Genomic DNA, 19038 nt, shown 5'->3' with positions numbered 1-19038 from the left:
GTTTTGATTTGCATTTCTCTAATGATTAATGATGTTGAGCATTCTTTCATGTGTTTGTTGGCAGTCTGTATATCTTCTTTGGAGAAATGTCTATTTAGGTCTTCTGCCCATTTTTGGATTGGGTTGTTTGTTTTTTTGTTATTGAGCTGCATGAGCTGCTTGTAAATTTTGGAGATTAATCCTTTGTCGGTTGCTTCATTTGCAAATATTTTCTCCCATTCTGAGGGTTGTCTTTTGGTCTTGTTTATGGTTTCCTTTGCTATGCAAAAGCTTTGAAGTTTCATTAGGTCCCATTTGTTTATTTTTGTTTTTATTTCCATTACTCTAGGAGGTGGGTCAGAAAGGATCTTGCTGTGATTTATGTCATAGAGTGTTCTGCCTATATTTTCCTCTAAGAGTTTGATAGTTTCTGGCCTTACATTTAGGTCTTTAATCCATTTTGAGCTTATTTTTGTGTATGGTGTTAGGGAGTGATCTTATCTCATACTTTTACATGTACCTGTCCAGTTTTCCCAGCACCACTTATTGAAGAGGCTGTCCTTTCTCCACTGTACATTCCTGCCACCTTTATCAAAGATAAGGTGTCCGTATGTGCATGGGTTTATCTCTGGGCTTTCTATCCTGTTCCGTTGATCTATGTTTCTGTTTTTGTGCCACTACCATACCGTCTTGATTACTGTAGCTTTGGGAGCATTTAAGCCACTTACATTTAAGGTAATTATCTATATGTATGTTCATATTACCATTTTTAAAATTGTTTTGGGTTTATTATTATAGGTCTTTTCCTTCTCTGGTGTTTCCTGCCTAGAGAAGTTCCTTTAGCATTTCTTGTAAAGCTGGTTTGGTGGTGCTGAATTCTCTTAGCTTTTGCTTGTCTGTAAAGGTTTTACTTTCTCCATCAAATCTGAATGAGATCCTTCCTGGGTAGAGTAATCTTGGTTGTAGTTTTTCTCTTTCATCACTTTAAATATGTCCTGCCAGTCCCTTCTGGCTTGCAGAGTTTCTGCTGAATGATTAGCTATTAACCTTATGGGGATTCCCTTATGTGTCACTTGTTGTTTTTCCCTTGTTGCTTTTATTATTTTTTCTTTGTATTTAATTTTTGATAGTTAGATTAATATGTGTCTTGACGTGTTTCTTCTTGGATTTATCGTGTATGGAACTCTCTGTGGTTCCTGGACTTGATTAACTATTTCCTTTCCCATATTAGGGAAGTTTTCAACTATAATCTCTTCAAATATTTCCTCAGTCCCTTGCTTTTTCTCTTCTTCTTCTGGAACCCCTATAATTCGAATGTTGGTGCGTTTAATGTTGTCCCAGAGGTCTCTGAGACTGTCCTCAATTCTTTTCATTCCTTTTTCTTTATTCTGCTCTGCAGTAGTTATTTCCACTATTTTATCTTCCAGGTCACTTATCCGTTCTTCTGCCTCAGTTATTCTGCTATTGATCCCTTCTAGAGAATTTTTAATTTCATTTATTGTGTTGTTCATCATTGCTTGTTTCATCTTTTTTTGTTCGAGGTCCTTGTTAAATGTTTCTTGCATGTTGTTTATTCTATTTCCAAGATTTTGGATCATCTTTACTATCATTATTCTGAATTGTTTTTCAGGTAGACTGCCTATTTCCTCTTCATTTGTTTGGTCTGGTGCGTTTTTTCCTTGCTCCTTCATCTCCTGTGTGTTTCTCTGTCTTCTCATTTTGCTTAACTTACTGTGTTTGGGGTCTCGTTTTCACAGGGTGCAGGTTTGTAGTTTCCGTTGTTTTTGGTGTCTGTCCCCAGTGGCCAAGGTTGGTTCACTGGGTTGTGTAGGCTTCCTGGTGGAGGGGACTAGTGCCTGTGTTCTGGGGGATGAGGCTGGATCTTGTCTTTCTGGTGGGCAGGTCCACGTCTGGTGGTGTGTTTTGGGGTGTCTGTGGCCGTATTATGATTTTAGGCAGCCTCTCTGCTAATGGGTGGGGTTGTGTTCCTGTCTTGCTAGTTGTTTGGCATAGGGTGTCCTGCACTGTAGCTTGCTGGTCATTGAGTGGAGCTGGGTGCTGGCGTTGAGATGGAGATCTCTGGGAGATTATCGCTGTTTGATATTATGTGGAGCTGGGAGGTCTCTTGTGGACCAGTGTCCTGAACTTGGCTCTCCCACCTCAGTGGCACAGCCCTGATACCTGGCTGCAGCACCAAGATCCTTTCATTCACATGGCTCAGAATAAAAGGGAGTAAAAAAAGAAAGAAAGAAAGAAGATAAAAGAAAATAAAGTTAGTAAAATGAAAAATAATTATTAAGAAGAAAAAAATTTTTTAAGTAATAAAAAAAAAACAAATGGACAGACACAACCCTCGGACAAATTGTAAAAGCAAAGCTATACAGAGAAAATCACACACAGAAGCATACACATACACACTCACAAAAAGAGAAAAAGGGGGAAAAAATATATATCTTTGCTCTCAACGTCCACCTCCTCAATTTGGGATAATTCGTTGTCTATTTGGGTATTCCACAGATGCAGGTACATCAAGTTGATTGTGGAGATTTAATCCGCTGCTCCTGAGGCTGATGGGAGAGATTTCCCTTTGTCTTCTTTGTTCTCACAGCTCCCGGGGTTCAGCTTTGGATTTGGCCCCGCCTCTGTGTGTAGGTTGCCAGAGGGCGTCTGTTCTTTGCTCAGACATGACGGGGTTAAAGGAGCAGCCAATTCAGGGGCTCTGTCTCGGTCAGGCCGGAGGGAGGGAGCAGTACGGAGTGTGGGGCGAGCCTGCAGTGGCAGTGGCCGCCGGGACATTGCAGCAGCCTGAGGCGTGCCGTGCGTTCTCCCGGGGAAGTTGTCCCTGGATCACGGGACCCTGGCAGTGGCAGGCTGCACGGGCTCCCGGAAGAGGGGTGTGGATAGTGACCTGTGCTCGCACACAGGCTTCTTGGTGGCGGCAGCAGCAGCCTTAGCATCTCATGCCCGTCTCTGGGGTCCTCGCTTTTAGCCGCGGCTCACGCCCATCTCTGGAGCTCCTTTAAGCAGCGCTCTTAGTGCCCTCTCCTCGCGCACCAGGAAACAAAGCGGTAAGAAGTCTCTTGCCTCTTCGGCAGGTCCAGACTTTTCCCTGGACTCCCTCCCGGCCAGGTATGGTGCATTCACCCCCTGCAGGCTGTGTTCACGCCGCCAACCCCAGTCCTCTCCCTGTGCTCCGACTGAAGCCCGAGCCTCAACTCCCAGCCCCGCCCACCCCGGCGGGTCAGCAGACAAGCCTCTCGGGCTGGTGAGTGCCAGTCGGCATCGATCCTCTGTGCGGGAATCTCCCCGCTTTGCCCTCCGCACCCCTGTGGCTGTGCTCTCCTCCACGGCTCCGAAGCTTTCCCCCTCCGCCACCCACAGTCTCCGCCTGCAAAGGGGCTCCTAGTGTGTGGAAACCTTTCCTCCACAGCTCCCTCCCACTGGTGCAGGTCCTGTCCCTGTTCTTTTGTCTCTGTTTTTTCTTTTTTCTTTTGCCCTACCCAGGTACGTGGGGAGTTTCTTGCCTTCTGGGAGGTCTGAGGTCTTCTGCCAGCGTTCTGTAGGTGTTCTGTAGGAGTTGTTCCACGTGTAGATGTTTTTCTGATGTAATTGTGGGGAGGAAGGTGATCTCCATGTCTTACTCTTCTGCCATCTTGAAGCTCCTCCGATAATGTTGTTTTGTTAAAGCTAAGTCACTTCCTTCATTGCGGATATGGTGCTGACTGCTAAGGGACAGAGATTTTTGAATTCAGCATGCCTACACTATGTGCTCTGAGATGACTCAGTTCTGTCACATTTCTTTTTTTAAACAATATGAAACTTAAAAATATATATATATATATATATATAATAGACTTCCAGTTCATCATTTGGCCTTCACTTAAGTTGAATACATCATTTATTATTTACTTCCATCCCACTAGATGATAAAAAATGCTTATTTCTACAATTTTTATAGAAAATTTTTACCATCACAGTGAAAAGAGAGAATTAAAAAAATAAATAAAAGAGCCCTGAGAATATGTCTGTGGACCCCCCTTTGAGATTGAGTACCTCACTTTCAAGTTTCATGGGAAAATTAAATTGGAAATGTCTAAACAAAACTCATCATTTTCTTCTACCTCAACCGTCTCCTTACCCTGTGCTCCCTGTCTCAGCAGTGGGTACCACCTAATTTATCTGGTCGTACAAGTAAGAAAACAGATTCATCCTTGACCCCATCCTTCTGTCTGTCATCTACAGAGAATAAAATATCAAGTTTTGCTGAGCCTACCTTCGAAACATCTCTAGAATTTATCTGACTACTGTTGCTGCATTTCATGCCATTAACGTAGCTAACCCTATAATAGTCGTTTTAGTACAACTGTCTTCTGGCTGGTTTCCTTGTTTGTCAGAAATTAAGATGGTAAATTAGGTCTTGAACCAAGATCTTACTCAAATTGGTAGGCTGGGTGTTTGGACACTTACTTTTTAGGATTTTTATTGAGTAAATAAGTCATGGAACGTTCAGTGCATGGACTTTGCAAGCCAATGAACTTCTTGGTTGATTTGGTATTGCTTTTTAGTTTATTTGCAATTGGCTTCGCTCCAATGACTGAAGTACAGAGGAAACTACCATGGATTATCTCAGAGTAATATTTAGGTTACTTATTTCACAGTTGCAAAGGTTTGGGCAAATGGACTTGTTTAAGCAGAAGAGATTACTCCTGTAATGGAAAAATGTTGGTCCTATGGTTCTAGGCCCTAAGGCCTAGAACCCTAAGTTCTAGGGTTCTAGGCCCTTAGGGCCTAGGGTTCTAGGCCCTAAGGCCCTACATAAAGGTCACTTTTTTTTTCTGTATGTTTAGATGCAATCTTCTTTTACTGGAGGAGATGGGATTGGGTATGGTGACAATGGAAGAAGTCTTGAGAGAATGGTTTAGGAAATCCATCTGATTCGATTTTAGAGTCTTCATGCTTTTTTTCATGTTGTTCACCCACTGTTTCATGTGACATGGTACCTAGAATACAGAAGACACTCAATATTTGTTGAATGGATGAATTCTCAACTCATCATTGCCCATATATACCCCCACTGGTCCTGGACTCTGGTGAAAGACAAAATCTAAAGGAATAGAATGTTAGGGATGGCATAGACTTTCAGGAGCATCTAGAGCAGGAGTTTTTACACTGTGTTCTATAGACTTGATGAAGTCTGGGTTCTCTTGCCCTCTCTTCTACCAGAGCAGAAACTTCTCAATTTTCACATACTGGGGTTCCTCACAAGTTTTTTTGGGGGGGAAAATATTTTTGATATTAAAAAAATTAAATAAAAGTAGAGCCTTTTCGTTTTCAAGATCAGTTTGGTCCAAGCCCATCATTTGGCCGATGAGGAAACTGAGGCCCAAAAGGAGGAACATATTTTTTCAAGGTACATAAACTGGGGTTCAAAGTCTAACCTTCCACCTCCAGAAAACAGAGGAGGAAGAATCAAGGATCTTGGAATCTTGTTTGCATTGCATTTCCTCACTCCACCTTTGCTACCCTATCTATTGTGGTAGGAATTTTTCAGAGTGATAATAATATCAAATCCTAGAATGTCTGAACTGGAAGAGACATTGAGGTAATGTAGTTCAAAAGTTTTTATACCTTTAGGCAGAAAAAATATTCTTCATTAACATGAAATATTACATGGAAGCCTATTGTTTCAACATTCTTTCAATATTCAATAAACATTTGTTGAACACTGTTCTAAGGTCTGCAGATACAATAGTAAACAAGAATGGTCTTTACTTTCATGAAGGTCACATTCTGTGAATGGGGGAGAGAGCTATTAAACAACTAAACTAATAAACAAGCAATGTAACCTGACAGAGGAAATAGAGGTAGACTTTAGTAATAAACCAATTATTTGAGTTAAATCAAGGATCAAAGTCAGATACTGTGAAATTAGTATGTGGTTTCCAAGTTATTTTACTACTTCTATATTTCATCATGTTAACAATGAAATACAAGAGTTGCAAGTTGTGTGTTGCTGAATGGTGGTAAAGAGGAAGGAATGTTTGGGTAAAGCACTGGTTTCTTTCTTATGAGGAAAAATATGCTAGTTTAAAAATTGTACATAGCTTCTTCAGTCGGCTTGAACCAGTAATTACATATTATGATAGATGGTATAAAGAAAACAAAGAAGTTGCTATGATAGAGGTTACCTGAGGCCGTGGCTATTGATAAAGCCTGGTGAGGGACAGTGCCCCACGTATGCATGCGTAGTTTGGCGCTGCACACAGGTGCTCAGCTGAGGGGGAAAGTGAGGGCTGACACTTAGTTCAAACTCTGCTTGCCAGGTTCAGTGCGCTGTGTCAGGTGGCATTTGCTTTGAGTTAGGGCCACCTTTTGCTTCCTCCGAAGGTACTGCCCGTTCTCCAGGGCCTGGGCCTGCAGGGATGAACTCACGCAAGGGGGGACTTTTCTCTAATTTTCACAAACAGGCTACAAAAGGAAGCAGCAGCACTGATCAGGAAAGATCTCTCTGAAGAGGTAACATCTGAGATTTGACTTAAAGGATAAGAAGAAGTCCACCTGAAGATCTGTATTTGAGGTAGAACAGCAAGGGTTGTCTGGCTTCCGTTTAGGTGGGTGTTTGCCTGGTATATTGAGGAGCAGTAAATAGACTAATGTGGATAGAAGAGCAGACAAAGCAGGGGGGAGAAGAAGAGGTGATGAAATTAGACAAGTGATGAGGGCCAGTGTGCATAAGAATGGTGTTCCAAGCCATTGCAAAGATTTTGCCTTTTCTTTTGAGTTGGATGAGATATTATTGGAGATTTATAATCAGAGCTGCTCTGATTAAAGTGCCTAACCCCAGTGGTGTGATGCTCAATGTTTAACAAGCCGCAGTCTGGTTGCTATTCCCGTGATGTAAATACCTCCATCGTGGCTGATTTCACATCACTGAATGTGGAGTTGAGAAGCCATGGTAACAGTTGTCATGGAGTAGTGTGAGCCAGTTGTAGCACCTCATTTTGCAGGTGTAAAAACTGTGGAGATCAATATGGTCAGATCAAGGAGGACCTAGTTTACCAAGATAAGGAGTACAGACTTCATCCTGTAGGCACAGGAAGCTACTGGTGAATTTTAAGCAGAGATAGATAGCATGGCTAAATTTGTGTTTTGCAAAGTCTTGGGAGGTAAATTAAGGGTAGCACATGTGTTATATTCATTTTATAAGTGAGAAAATAGGCACAGAGATATTAAATATCTTATGGCAATGGGTATTGAAGAGAATATTGGCAAAACCAAAACCCATGAGTTAGTGGGCAAAACTGAAATTTGAACCCAGATTTTCCAAATATCGCTTTGATAAAGCGATCAGTAAGTGGGAAATAGAGAAAATATACTTTCTTGATTTGAGAAGTTTAATAGAACAACAATAAAAGGACATGTGGGAGGGTCGTGCTGGCAGTCCAGTAAAAATGTCACTATTGAAAATGGGTGACTCTAAAAAGCCGAATCATCTCCAGGAATTTTGAAACAGTGGAGAAGTTGGAATTAAAACAGAATTACTAATTGTACCTCTGTGTCTCCCTCTAGAAGGATAAACAAATGGCTGAGGACTGCCACTCATAATATAGCTCCATTAATAAACTATTTAACTTCAACACTAAAATATCCCCTAATTGCATAAGACTTAATAGTGTATAATCAACCTGACAGAGGAAATAGAGGTAGACTTTAGTGATAAACTAATCATTTGAAATACATCGAGGATGAAAGTCAGACTCTAGTCAATTTATTGAAAATAGTATGTGATTTCCAAATTATTTTACTACTTCTATATTTCATTATGCTAACAATTAAATACCAGAATTCCAAGTTGTGTATTGTTAAATGGTATTAAAGAATGAGAAATGTTTGGATAAAATGTTGGGTTCTTTGTCATGGGGAAAAATATGTGAGTTTAAAAATTATGCATGGTTTCTTTAGCTGGCTTAAACCAGTATCAAGAGGCATCTGAAACAAGGTGAAATTTGTCATTTCTATTGGAATATAACCAAGAAGAACTAATTAGCAGGAAAAGTTTTCCCCTGCAGGCTGCAAAATTAGTCTTGAGGTCAAAATAAATGATAATGAGAAAGTTGGGTTATTAAGTATAAGCATAGTTTCCAAAGGATAAATATAAAAGGTCACTGAATAGAATATTATCATAGAGAAACTTTCAAGCTTGCAGATTGAGATTTAGTTAATATAGGTTGCTGAATTTTTAACAAATTTGCATCATATATATTTCCTTCATCTCTACTGAATCATTAAATTAGAAAATATAAGCTCCCAAGACATTTTAATGAGTGTTGAATTCAAAATGTTCTGGTGACTTAATTTTTCGATAGGAAACTGTGGGCTTATTTTCTCAAGAAACCATACTCTGGTTTAAATAGAATTGGAGCACTTCCTATAATTTTTATTCAGTGAGAAGGAAACATAATTCTTTCTCCCTTCTGTTTGACTTTCATTCATATATTCCACAAATATTTATTGAGCATCTATTTTGTGCAGAACACTGTTGTAGGCACTGTGTTAAATGCATCAAGGATGTAGCTTAGTAGGGGAAATAAAACACATTCTTCAGTTTGCATGTCAGAAGATGGAATGTTACAAGTATCATATAAGAAGTACAAATACAATGTTCTGTGATCCCAGAGGATGAAGATATTACTTCTAATTGGGACAAAAGTGAAGGGCTCTAAGTTAAGATTAGAACACATGAAAATGAATGGTGGGAGTGCATTCCAGGTGGAAGGAATAAGTTTGAACAAAGATTTGGAGCTGAGGAAGTACAGAATACATATGAGGAGAATGTAATTCAATGAGGCTGAACTCTGGGATGTGTATCAAGAAGAGTTATGGGAAATGGGGTAAAAATAGGTTTGTTAACTAATTCATCCATCAAAGGTATTTATTGAGTACCACCTATGTGCCAGGGACTGGTCTGGACAGTGGTGATGGAAGAATGGACAAGGCAGTCTTTAATCTCATGTAATTTTGCAAAATTCCTTGGATGCTAAATATAGAATTTTGGTAGTCTGCAAGTAAGGGGATTATCAAAAATAGTATGGCAGAAACATGATCATAGCTTTTCAGAAAAAAAAAAGTATTTACAAAGTACTAGAAATGTGTTATCACTAGTAGAAACTGTTGGAAAACCTGTGCTATTCCCAGTTAATGCTTACAGAAAGTAAAACAACTGGAATAATAAAATAAATAACCTTTGTAAGTAATATCACATTTTAAAGAATAAATTTCACATGTATTAACTCATTTGTTCCTTCTGTCAACCCCATGACATCAGATATTATTATTATTTCCATTTTATAGATGAGGCCTAGAGACTAAGTGACTTACTGATAAGCATACAGCTTTAAGTGTCCGAGCCAGGATTTGAAACCAAATATTCTGTCATTCCAAATCCCCTACTATTTTTCTAGTCTTCAGCCTCGATAGAATCAAATGCTCCAAAAACAATCTTCCTGTGCATATTTTTTTCCTATCTCATTTCCTGCCCCATTACTCTCACACTAGATGCAATGAATCACTAAAAACAGTATTATGGGCAGAGATTTCTGAAAATCTTTTCAACTGTCAGTTTTGGTTTAAATTAAAAACAGTATTGTGGAAATCATATGAGCACATCAGAAGGCTGGATCCCAATTGCATTATAAATGCTGATTCCTGACTTCTGGCGTTATGTGTATATGGTTTTACAACATTTCTGGATTGGTATGTGTGAGTCTGCCAAAATCGCTTGTTGGCCTTCTTTTTCTCACCCTGAAGATCCCCCATAATGATTTAATAGATCTTTCATAAAGGTGACTTCTTTCAAAGGCTACAGCAACATTTATCTTTCATGGACTGCAGGAATGGCATTTCCCTTGAGAGGAGTGATTTTGGTTATTTATTAGAGTTTTATCCCAGTGGTGCTGAAGTAGTAGGAGACTACAAAACGAGAATCAGGGTTTGGACGCCCATTTGGAAAGTTAAAAGGCAGCAACAACCTGTTCATAAATTTTTCTTGTTGATACAACAGCTGCATTAAATGACCCAGGTATCTAGGCAGTTGTATAACAGTTCCGTCAAAGAGGTCTCTTGGCATCACACAGGTAAATCCATCTATAACAAATACTGTCCGCATGGCTCCAACGGCAGCTACGGGGAGCCATTCCATACACTCAGATGCATGACCTTGTTGAATTCTCATACCCGTTTTATGAGAGAACTGATATTATCCCCCTGTGTTGTTGATGCGTGACTCTTGCTAAGCACACCCTCTGCCTTTGCACAAGCTGCTTCCTACTGAACTCTATTTAAATGTTGACGTGTTCCCTACTCTGTGACTCTTTCCCTTATTATATACTCTCTAGTCATTCTTTTCACAGTATGGAGGGCCAACCTTGTGCCCGACCCTGTGCTAGGCATTTGGGATACAATAGAGCAGCGAAGCAGACGAAAAAGGGTCCTGTGCTTATTGAGACATTTTTGTAGTGAGGAGAGAGAGACAATAAACCAAACTAAAAATATAAGAGTTTCAGATTGTGATCAGTGCCATGAAGAAAAGAATACAGGTTGATGTAATAGAGAAGGAGGATGGGGGTGGTGATTGGGTGGTCAGGAAAAACACCCCCTGCCTCTGTCTCACTATCTTTCACTTGTATTGTTTTATTCACTGTTCTCTACTGCACCTGTTAGTTTCCTTGTTTTCTCTCCCTAAGAATCTGTAGACTTCTTGGCCAAATGGGTGATTCCCACTTGGGAAGTTTCACATCTCTGAATCCACTGATGCAGAGGAAGCACTTCAAAAATATTTGTTGAGCTGACCTGAGGAAACGTAGGCCGTGAGCAATTAGCTGACTTGCCTAAAGTTATACCACTAGAAATGTATAGATCAGAATGTGAACCTGATCTTTCTGACTCCAGGTGCAGTGTTCTTTCCCCCATATTACAACGTTCTTTCAACGTCCTTTCCATGACCCCTAAGGCCCTACATGATCTGTACCACTACCACACTCATCCCTTCATCTCCTACTGTCCCCTCACTCTGTTCCAGCCCAATGGCCACCTTGTTGTTCCTTGAGCAGTCCATGTATGCTCCCACCTCAGGATCTTCTACCTGTTTTCTTTGCCTGCAATGCCCTTTCTCCAGTGTTCTTTCCCCACATATCTCCTTGGCCAACGCCTTTGCCTCCTTCATGTCCTCACTCAAGTATCACCTTCCCAATGATGGCTACCCTGTCCTCCCTATTTAAGTGTCCAACCTGCCCCCTCGGTACCCCGATCCCTCTTAACCAGCCCATCATTCCTCCCACCCCATGACACTTATCTTTTACCATATTAGGTGGCTGCCTTATTATGTTTATTGTTTATTCTCTCTCTTCAGCTTATCAGTTAAAAGATAAGCTCTAGAAGGGTAGGATCTTGTTATATTTTGTTTACCATTTTATCTTAAGGTCCTAGAACAGTGCCTGGAACATAATACTCATCTAATAACTGTTGAGTGAACTTTGAATAAGTTTATGTTTAGGCAAATATTGCTCATACATCACTGAAAAGCAATGTCTTAATATCAGAATTCAATGCAGATAGCAAGCAAAGGTCATACTGTATTACCACTGGGTCCTTTGATGCTGAACCACCTATGCCGAGCATAGCATAGTGCTGGGGCTTGAGTGGATAACAGGAAACATGGCACCTTCTTCAGGATTAAATGCTGCCTCATTTATGTATGCTGGATATCTCTCCACTTGAGCATCAGGATAAGGTTCATATGTCTGCCCAACTTCTGCCTACTCTGCTCTTAGTACTTTGCTAGGCACGCTGAGAAGATGTATTTAGGAACTGTTTGGTGAATGGGCTCACACACAATAATCAACTGGGCATTTGTTGGGTTCTTTTCTAATACCTTCCAGAGTCTTTCCTCTAAAAGAATATCTTTACATGATTCTCCAACTGGGTCATGAATTTGATCTGGGCTTCTTTCCATTAGACATGCAGAAATAACGGGAGTGATGGGCTCTTTTTAAAATGACCCTTCTCTGCCTACTAATTTTGCTTTTCTATTTATCCATGGAAGTACTGCATCTGACAGCAAAGCAGCTACCAAGATAGGCTGTCTTGAATTTGGCAAGCAAAGTCAGCTTCCACAGCCAAATCGTATTTAAATAAATAGATCCTGACTTCTTTAGCTCTTTGCTCATAATACTTCATTTGTTTTTCTGGGTGTTTTTAGAGGTCATCCAAATTTTATTTAAATGCTGCTGCAGCATAAACATTACTTCAAAATGAAATTTTGAAACATTAAGCATTTTCAAATATGAGGTTTTGGTGGTATGCTTTGTAATCTTCATTTATTTTTCAAAATTTGTCCTAGAACAAAGGGCTTTGAGGACATGGTCATTGAATTCAAATTAGGTAGAATGAAATCTCATTTCTATGGAAGTTTAGAAGCTGAAGCTCTGCCTGTTCATTGTTACCACGCAATCTACTGGGTTGGCCAAAAAGTTCATTTGGGTTTTTCCATAACATTTCCATCCATCCTCGCCTGCCATTTCCACAGAGCTTCCTCATGGCAGCCTAGTTCACCACCTTGCATAACCCTACAGAAGTCTAGTTCTCTTGCACAAGACACAGAACCACACAGGGAACCCCATAGATACACAGCCATGCTAAATCTCATTCCCTCAGATATGTAACTATGCAAAAGGCTCTTCATCACATGGCTATGGTACATTCTGGTGCACATGTAAGTATACACACACTCCCCCATACCCTCATACTCATGCTTCTCCCACACTGCAATCCTGCTGAATTTCCCCCACAGACACTCAAATACACAAGCTCCCCAGTGCTTGAAACTTTCTTCTCTCCCTTATAAGAGTCTTGTCTATGATAGAAGGTGCAAGCTCTTCTTCAGATCAGTAGTGTAGGAAATGATAGGCATAAATGAGTGGAGCATCTTAGAGAAATACTAAAAAAATAGTGGGGGGGGGAGAATTGTTCATGTACTAGATTAATATCTACAGCATAGCAATTACCATTAAAATGCTCAGAATCTGAGCAGTTAAGTAAGCATTTAATTTATTTACTAAATATATCTGTTAGGTAATGGTATTTGGTTTTTATAAAAAGGAATTGAATTTCTCTGAGGTAATGATTAAAACTTCCTTCAGCAGCAAGTCTTTAAGCCATTGACCACATTTATATATATGTGTAAAGAAAACAGTAAGACTGAATTATTCTGAGACCTACACAGAGAAAGAAGTCTGAAGTTCTGTGGAGAGTCTTCCATGAGTATTCAGTATAGTACTGATCAACACTTGTGTGAAATTACCTGAGGTTGGGGAAAGAGCCATCCAGTAGCATCAGAGATAACAGTGCCTGAAGCTCACACAGGGCTGGTAATAGTGCCTCTTTCCAACATCCAGATGGGAAAAACTTAACACTGACAGGACATTGAGTAGTCAAGAATATGTCCTCCTTTTTACCAGGTTATAATAGACCAACTCAGTTGTACAACCAGGGCCCTACCTGGAGTGCCATATTTGAGAGAGAGTCTCTTTTAATCAGATATGACAAGCCCACTGTTAAGAAATGTATATGGGGTTAATGCCTACAAAGCAAACTGGCCTGGTATCTGGTTAGAGGGTCCCAGTCTCACAGGTGGTAAAGAAGGTCACTTCTTGACAGGTCAGGGACTTTATTATCAAAATTGGGGGACCTGAAAAAGAGAGGATTTAACCTAAATTTATAGGTACTGTACATGAAATCTGGTGCACAGTGTATCTTTGGGCTTGGTTTCATAGCCTTGGTAAGGAGGAAAACAATAAAAGCTTTTATAAAATCGAACTCAAGATTTCTTATGTAAACTTCTAGACAGAAGTTAACTTGTGGGCCATAGTAGGTGTTCTCCATTTGCAGAACAAAATCAAGGAGGCCTATGTGATTAAATAGAATTCTTGTTGTACCTATTAGAAATAAACATGCCAAACCTACTGAGGGAAACCCCCTTAAAAATAATCTGTGGGGACTATGATAGTGAGAGAGAGTACTGTCAGAAAAAAACTTCTGAAACTTGGAAATAAGACACATCCTCTCCATATCATATGGGAGCAAGCGTTGTGTCGGGGAATGAACTTAGCTTGTCTCATTGTTTACTCACTAACTCTTGATACTCCTTAATTAATTAGTTAATTAACTAGTGAGTACTTAAAGGATCCAGAACTAGTTTTACGATAATCTTTTTTACTACACTACTTCCAAATTATTTTTCATGAATCCATAAATAATTAATGATTTACTCACCTTGGTGAGAGCTCAACCCTGGGGTTCTTCTTTACAATAATTTTTATATAACCCATATTCTAGATATACTCACTGTTTAATTTTAAATAAAGGTCCTGTACTTAGTGAAGTTTCTTATTAACTTGTAGATTTTTTCCAGTACAGATGCAAATTGTTTTTCTTAAATAGAATATATAACCTTAAATATTTATGACCTTTTGGACAGTGACCTAACTTTTTTGGTTAAATTTCCTATAAATCTCTTAGCTTTGTAATTGTTTTTTGAAATGGTCATTATATCTTACTGGTTCTCTCATTAATTACTTGGTTAGCTAAAGTCTTTTTCAGGTGCTAAGGAAGAAGACAGAAGTAAGGAAACGAAAAAAAAAAAAAGAAAAGATGATTAAACTAGGTGACTTCTAAGGCCCTGCCTAGCTCTTATTTGTAATTCTATGTCCGAGTGTATTATTGAGCGTAACTTTGGAGAGCCTTAGAAGAAATGAAAAGATGAAGGCAGACGGAGGCTCTTCTGTTTGCAGTCTCTCAGAATGCTAGTTTCTATCACAGCTCTAGTTTTGAGGTACAGACAGAGAGTAGTGAAACATTCATTAACATTACAGATTCTCAAACTTTGGTAACAAAGAATAGTGTCAAAATTACTTACATCTGTAAGCTGCCATGTTTCTGACAAATGCATTAATTTCTTCTGTTCTTTAAAAGCTATCTTTGGAATGCTTTGGAAAAAAAATTTTGGTGAATATTTTTATATATTTCTGAGAAAACAACAGAAATGGGAGTGGGAGAAGAGGAGATTGTACTGATTGTTTAAAAAGTGATATTAAAATTTAGAATCTCCATTATTTTCAGCTTTATGGAACTATAACTGACATATAACATTGTGTAGGTTTAAGGTATACAATGTGATGATTGATACACTTACATATTATGAAATGATTACCATGGTAAGGTTAGTTAACACACGTAGCACTTCACATAGTTACCGTGTGTGTGTGTGTGTGTGTGTGTGTGTGTGTGCGCGCGCGCGTGCATGCGCGTGTGTGGTGAGAGCATTTAAGATCTACTCCCATAGCAACTTGCAATTATACAATACCTATTGTTAATTACAGTCACCATGCTGTACATGAGATCCCCAGAACCTACTCATCTTGTAACTGGAAGTCTTTACCCTTTGATCAACATTTCCCCATTCTCCCCCCCACCCCCGCCACCAGTCCCTAGCGACTACTAATTTACTCTGTTTCTATGAGTTTGGCTTTTTTATATTCCACATATAAGTGAGATCATACAGTGTTTGTCTTTCTCTGTCTGACATGTCACTTAGTATAAGGCCCTCAGGGTTCATCCACGTTGTCACAAATGGCTGAATTTCCTTCTTTCTCGTGGTTAAATAATAATATTCCATTCTATATACATAGCACATCTTTACCTACTCCTGCATAGATTGACACTTAGGATGAGGCGTGTGGAGTGCTGAGGGTGCCCAAGGAGCAGTTGAGGGTATTTGAGGACAAGGTGTTCCCAGTGGCTTGTGGGTGGGCTTCTTGGTGGAACCCCTGATGCAGTTAGTCGGACCCACTTCCCTTTAATGCCCTTGGAGAGTCCGATCTGCAACGCACCTAGCGTCTTTCCAACCCCAGTCTTGCAGCTCAGGACTCAAGCTCTGGATGGGGCGAGAGAGAAAGGGGCCTCTTCGGCAGCATCGCATGCGCTCACGTTTCTTCTCGGGAGAAATCACAGCTGAAAAGAGTTCTCTGCACTAAGCTGTGCCGCTAGTAAAGTCAAGCTGCTCCTCTTACCCACTCCCGTGCATCTAAACTCAGATAAGTTTTCCTCCAACGATGTGCTGCAACTTTTCCGCTGGGCACCTTGACTTCCACAAAGGCTCTCTCATCTGTGGCTGTGCGCCTGAGATAGTGTTCTCCAGGGACTCCCGGACCTTGACCAGGAGGGGCTGAAGGGTCCAAAGCCAGGACCGAGGTCTGTATACCTATTACCCAATGAGTGGGTGGGCGAGACTCCTCCTGGGTCCCTTAGTGTATGGTGCTGGGTCCCGCAGCTCCCACAAGGGCACTTTTGTCCATGGAGCGGACTAAATTTTTGTCGAGGGGGTATACGAATGAGGGACGTCTTGTTCAGCCATGTTGCTGACATCACTCTGGAATCTCCATTCTTAAGTTGTAAGATAGCTAAGTCCTTCGGAGAAGGACTAGGCAACTACAGATGTCCCAAGTCACTGCTCAAGCGTTTCCCTCAGTCTTAAAGTACATTCTAACCAGATAGCAAATACCCAGAGTGACTTGCTTTACCTGGAGATGTTTCTTATTTTACTGCGAAAATCAATATGGATCCCCTGTGTCTATGTCATGACACATGAGTGGAAGTGTCTTATTCTGCCTTCTGCTTCCACTGGTCAGTGAGAAGTAGCTGGATACTCTTCGCTTCTTGGACCATTTTAATTGCATGTATTCTTCCCAAACCATACTGCTTCTGGATTATTAACCTGATTGCTGAACTCAAAGCCTTCTACTGATAACCATGGATGGTTTCAAATAAGTAAAAATAATATGGAATAGGAAGGTTCGGAATTATTGGGGGAAAACTTTAGAGATCATGTAGAATTTTGAGAAGAATTGAACAAGAAAGGCAAATATGCAAGTATATGAATATCCAATGTCTGATTCCAAGAAAGTTGCAAGGCAACATACATAGAAGTATGAATTTTCTAAGAGGAGCGATCTTAACTTTGGATAAAACACATAAACCAAGTGGTAGAAGGAGTGTTAGTAGTGATATACTTGATGGCATTCCCCTGTGCAGTGACATCTATGATGCTTAGGACAGCCGAGGGCCAAGACATTTTATAGTTCTATAATGGTGACTTTTTTCGCTGCCAGAGGGATGTGACCTAGGTATGGTTAAATATGCAAGCAAAAAAGTACCTTTCTAAAGAATTATGTACTTCTAAGGGTTTATATTACTTTTTTCTAGTATAGCAGTCAACCAACAACTAACTAACCATTTCATCAGTCAATAATTATGCTAAATAAGGCTGAGATTAGGGTACCTCCAGCTGCTGTAGTGAATATACAGCCAAATGTGTAATGGCCTGATCAAAATATAGATTTATTTCTTGTTCATTTAAATATGTAAAGGGGTATTTCTGGTTGGGGAGGTTGGTTCTCCTACAAACAATCATTCCAGGCTGGCAAAGACTTTGCCATCATCATGCTTGGCCTCCTTGGTCTCCATGGTAACTTCTATTCAAATCAGCTGGAAGTGGGAGGTGAGCATGAATACACTTGAGAGATTCTAATGCAGCAAGGATTAGTACGGCACCCATACATTTTGTTGGCTAGATCTCATTCATATAACCACAGTTGATGCGATGAGGTTCGGAAATGTAATCTACTATTATGTGAATTGCTAACAGTCTCTGCCATGTTTGCCATTCTGGTTGAAATAGTCCTCTGTATCCTTCTCACACATAGCACACGTCTGAGACCTCTATAAGTGAGACACCCGAAAATCTCATGTAGTCACTAAATCTAGTTCAGTCAGATCTTGAGATAGTTCCTTATGTTCTGACTACCTATGACCTAAAAAGACAAGCTGAATTATCAGTACCTCTACCTCACAGTACCCAGTGGTGGGATGGGGAAGGATGAGCACAATGAGAAATCCCAATAAGAAAGGGAAAATTGGGAAACATTCAGCAATTACTGATCTAGAGCAATGATGGAATTCTGCTGGGCAGATATTGTGAGATTTCCCTGCCAAGTGAAGAAACTTCCGTGATAAGCCCCTAATTCTGCTTTCTCAGAGGAATTCCTTCTTTCTGTTACTCTCAGTGGCCCCTGGCTATCTATACATTCTGCAGTGTTCTTTATTGCTCATTATTCTTCATTGCCACATCTGAAAGTGAGTAAGAAAGAAATGAACATCCCTGACAGCTGACAGCTGGTAGCAGGCCTGGTAACTAAATTTAGGCCATGGTGTTTACTGCTAAATAGCTAGGCCATGGTGTTCCCTGCTGAAATAAACAATTCCATACAATATCAACAATATTTGAAAAGAGATCACTCCATGACCTTGATGAAATAAGAGAAAAAATAAGACCACTCGGTAATCGGGACTAAACTCAGACAAAAAGCAAGAACACTATGTAACCACAAAAAATAATTAAACTCTTCTCATTCCTGGTAATATAACCACTTTACCAATGGCAACTCTAGCCCCAAATCATTTCTTCTACTTCCTGAATAAAACTTATGATCCTAAAGTGCAGAATTGTCCTTGTTTTCTGATAGCATATTGAATGCTATCAGAACAGACCCCCATTTCTTTAAATTCTCCCTAAAATTATGCAGCACAAGCCCAAATATTTCCATCTGCTAAGTACTGAATAGTCCCTCCACCCCCCAAAATTCTTATGTTGCAGTCCTAACCTCCCATACCTCAGAATGTAAGCATATTTGCAGATCCTCTATTAAAGAGGTGATTAAATTAAAATGAGATCTTTAGAGCGGACCCTAATCTAATCTGACCAGTAGCCTTATAAAAAGAGATTAGGACTCAGACAGCAGGCAGGAGAGCACAGTCATGGCAAGTCAAGGTGAGAGGCCTCAGAAGAAACCAAACCCTCTGACACCTCGATCTCAGACTTCTAGCCTCCAGAACTGGGAGAAATAAATTTCTATGAAGCCGTCCACTCTGTGGCACTTGTTATGGTTG

The sequence above is a fragment of the Grampus griseus genome, assembly GCF_964374135.1.
Source record: "Grampus griseus genome assembly, chromosome: X".
NCBI lineage: Eukaryota > Metazoa > Chordata > Mammalia > Artiodactyla > Delphinidae > Grampus > Grampus griseus.
The sequence above is the reverse complement of the archived record's forward strand: the minus strand, read 5'-3'. Positions refer to the sequence as shown.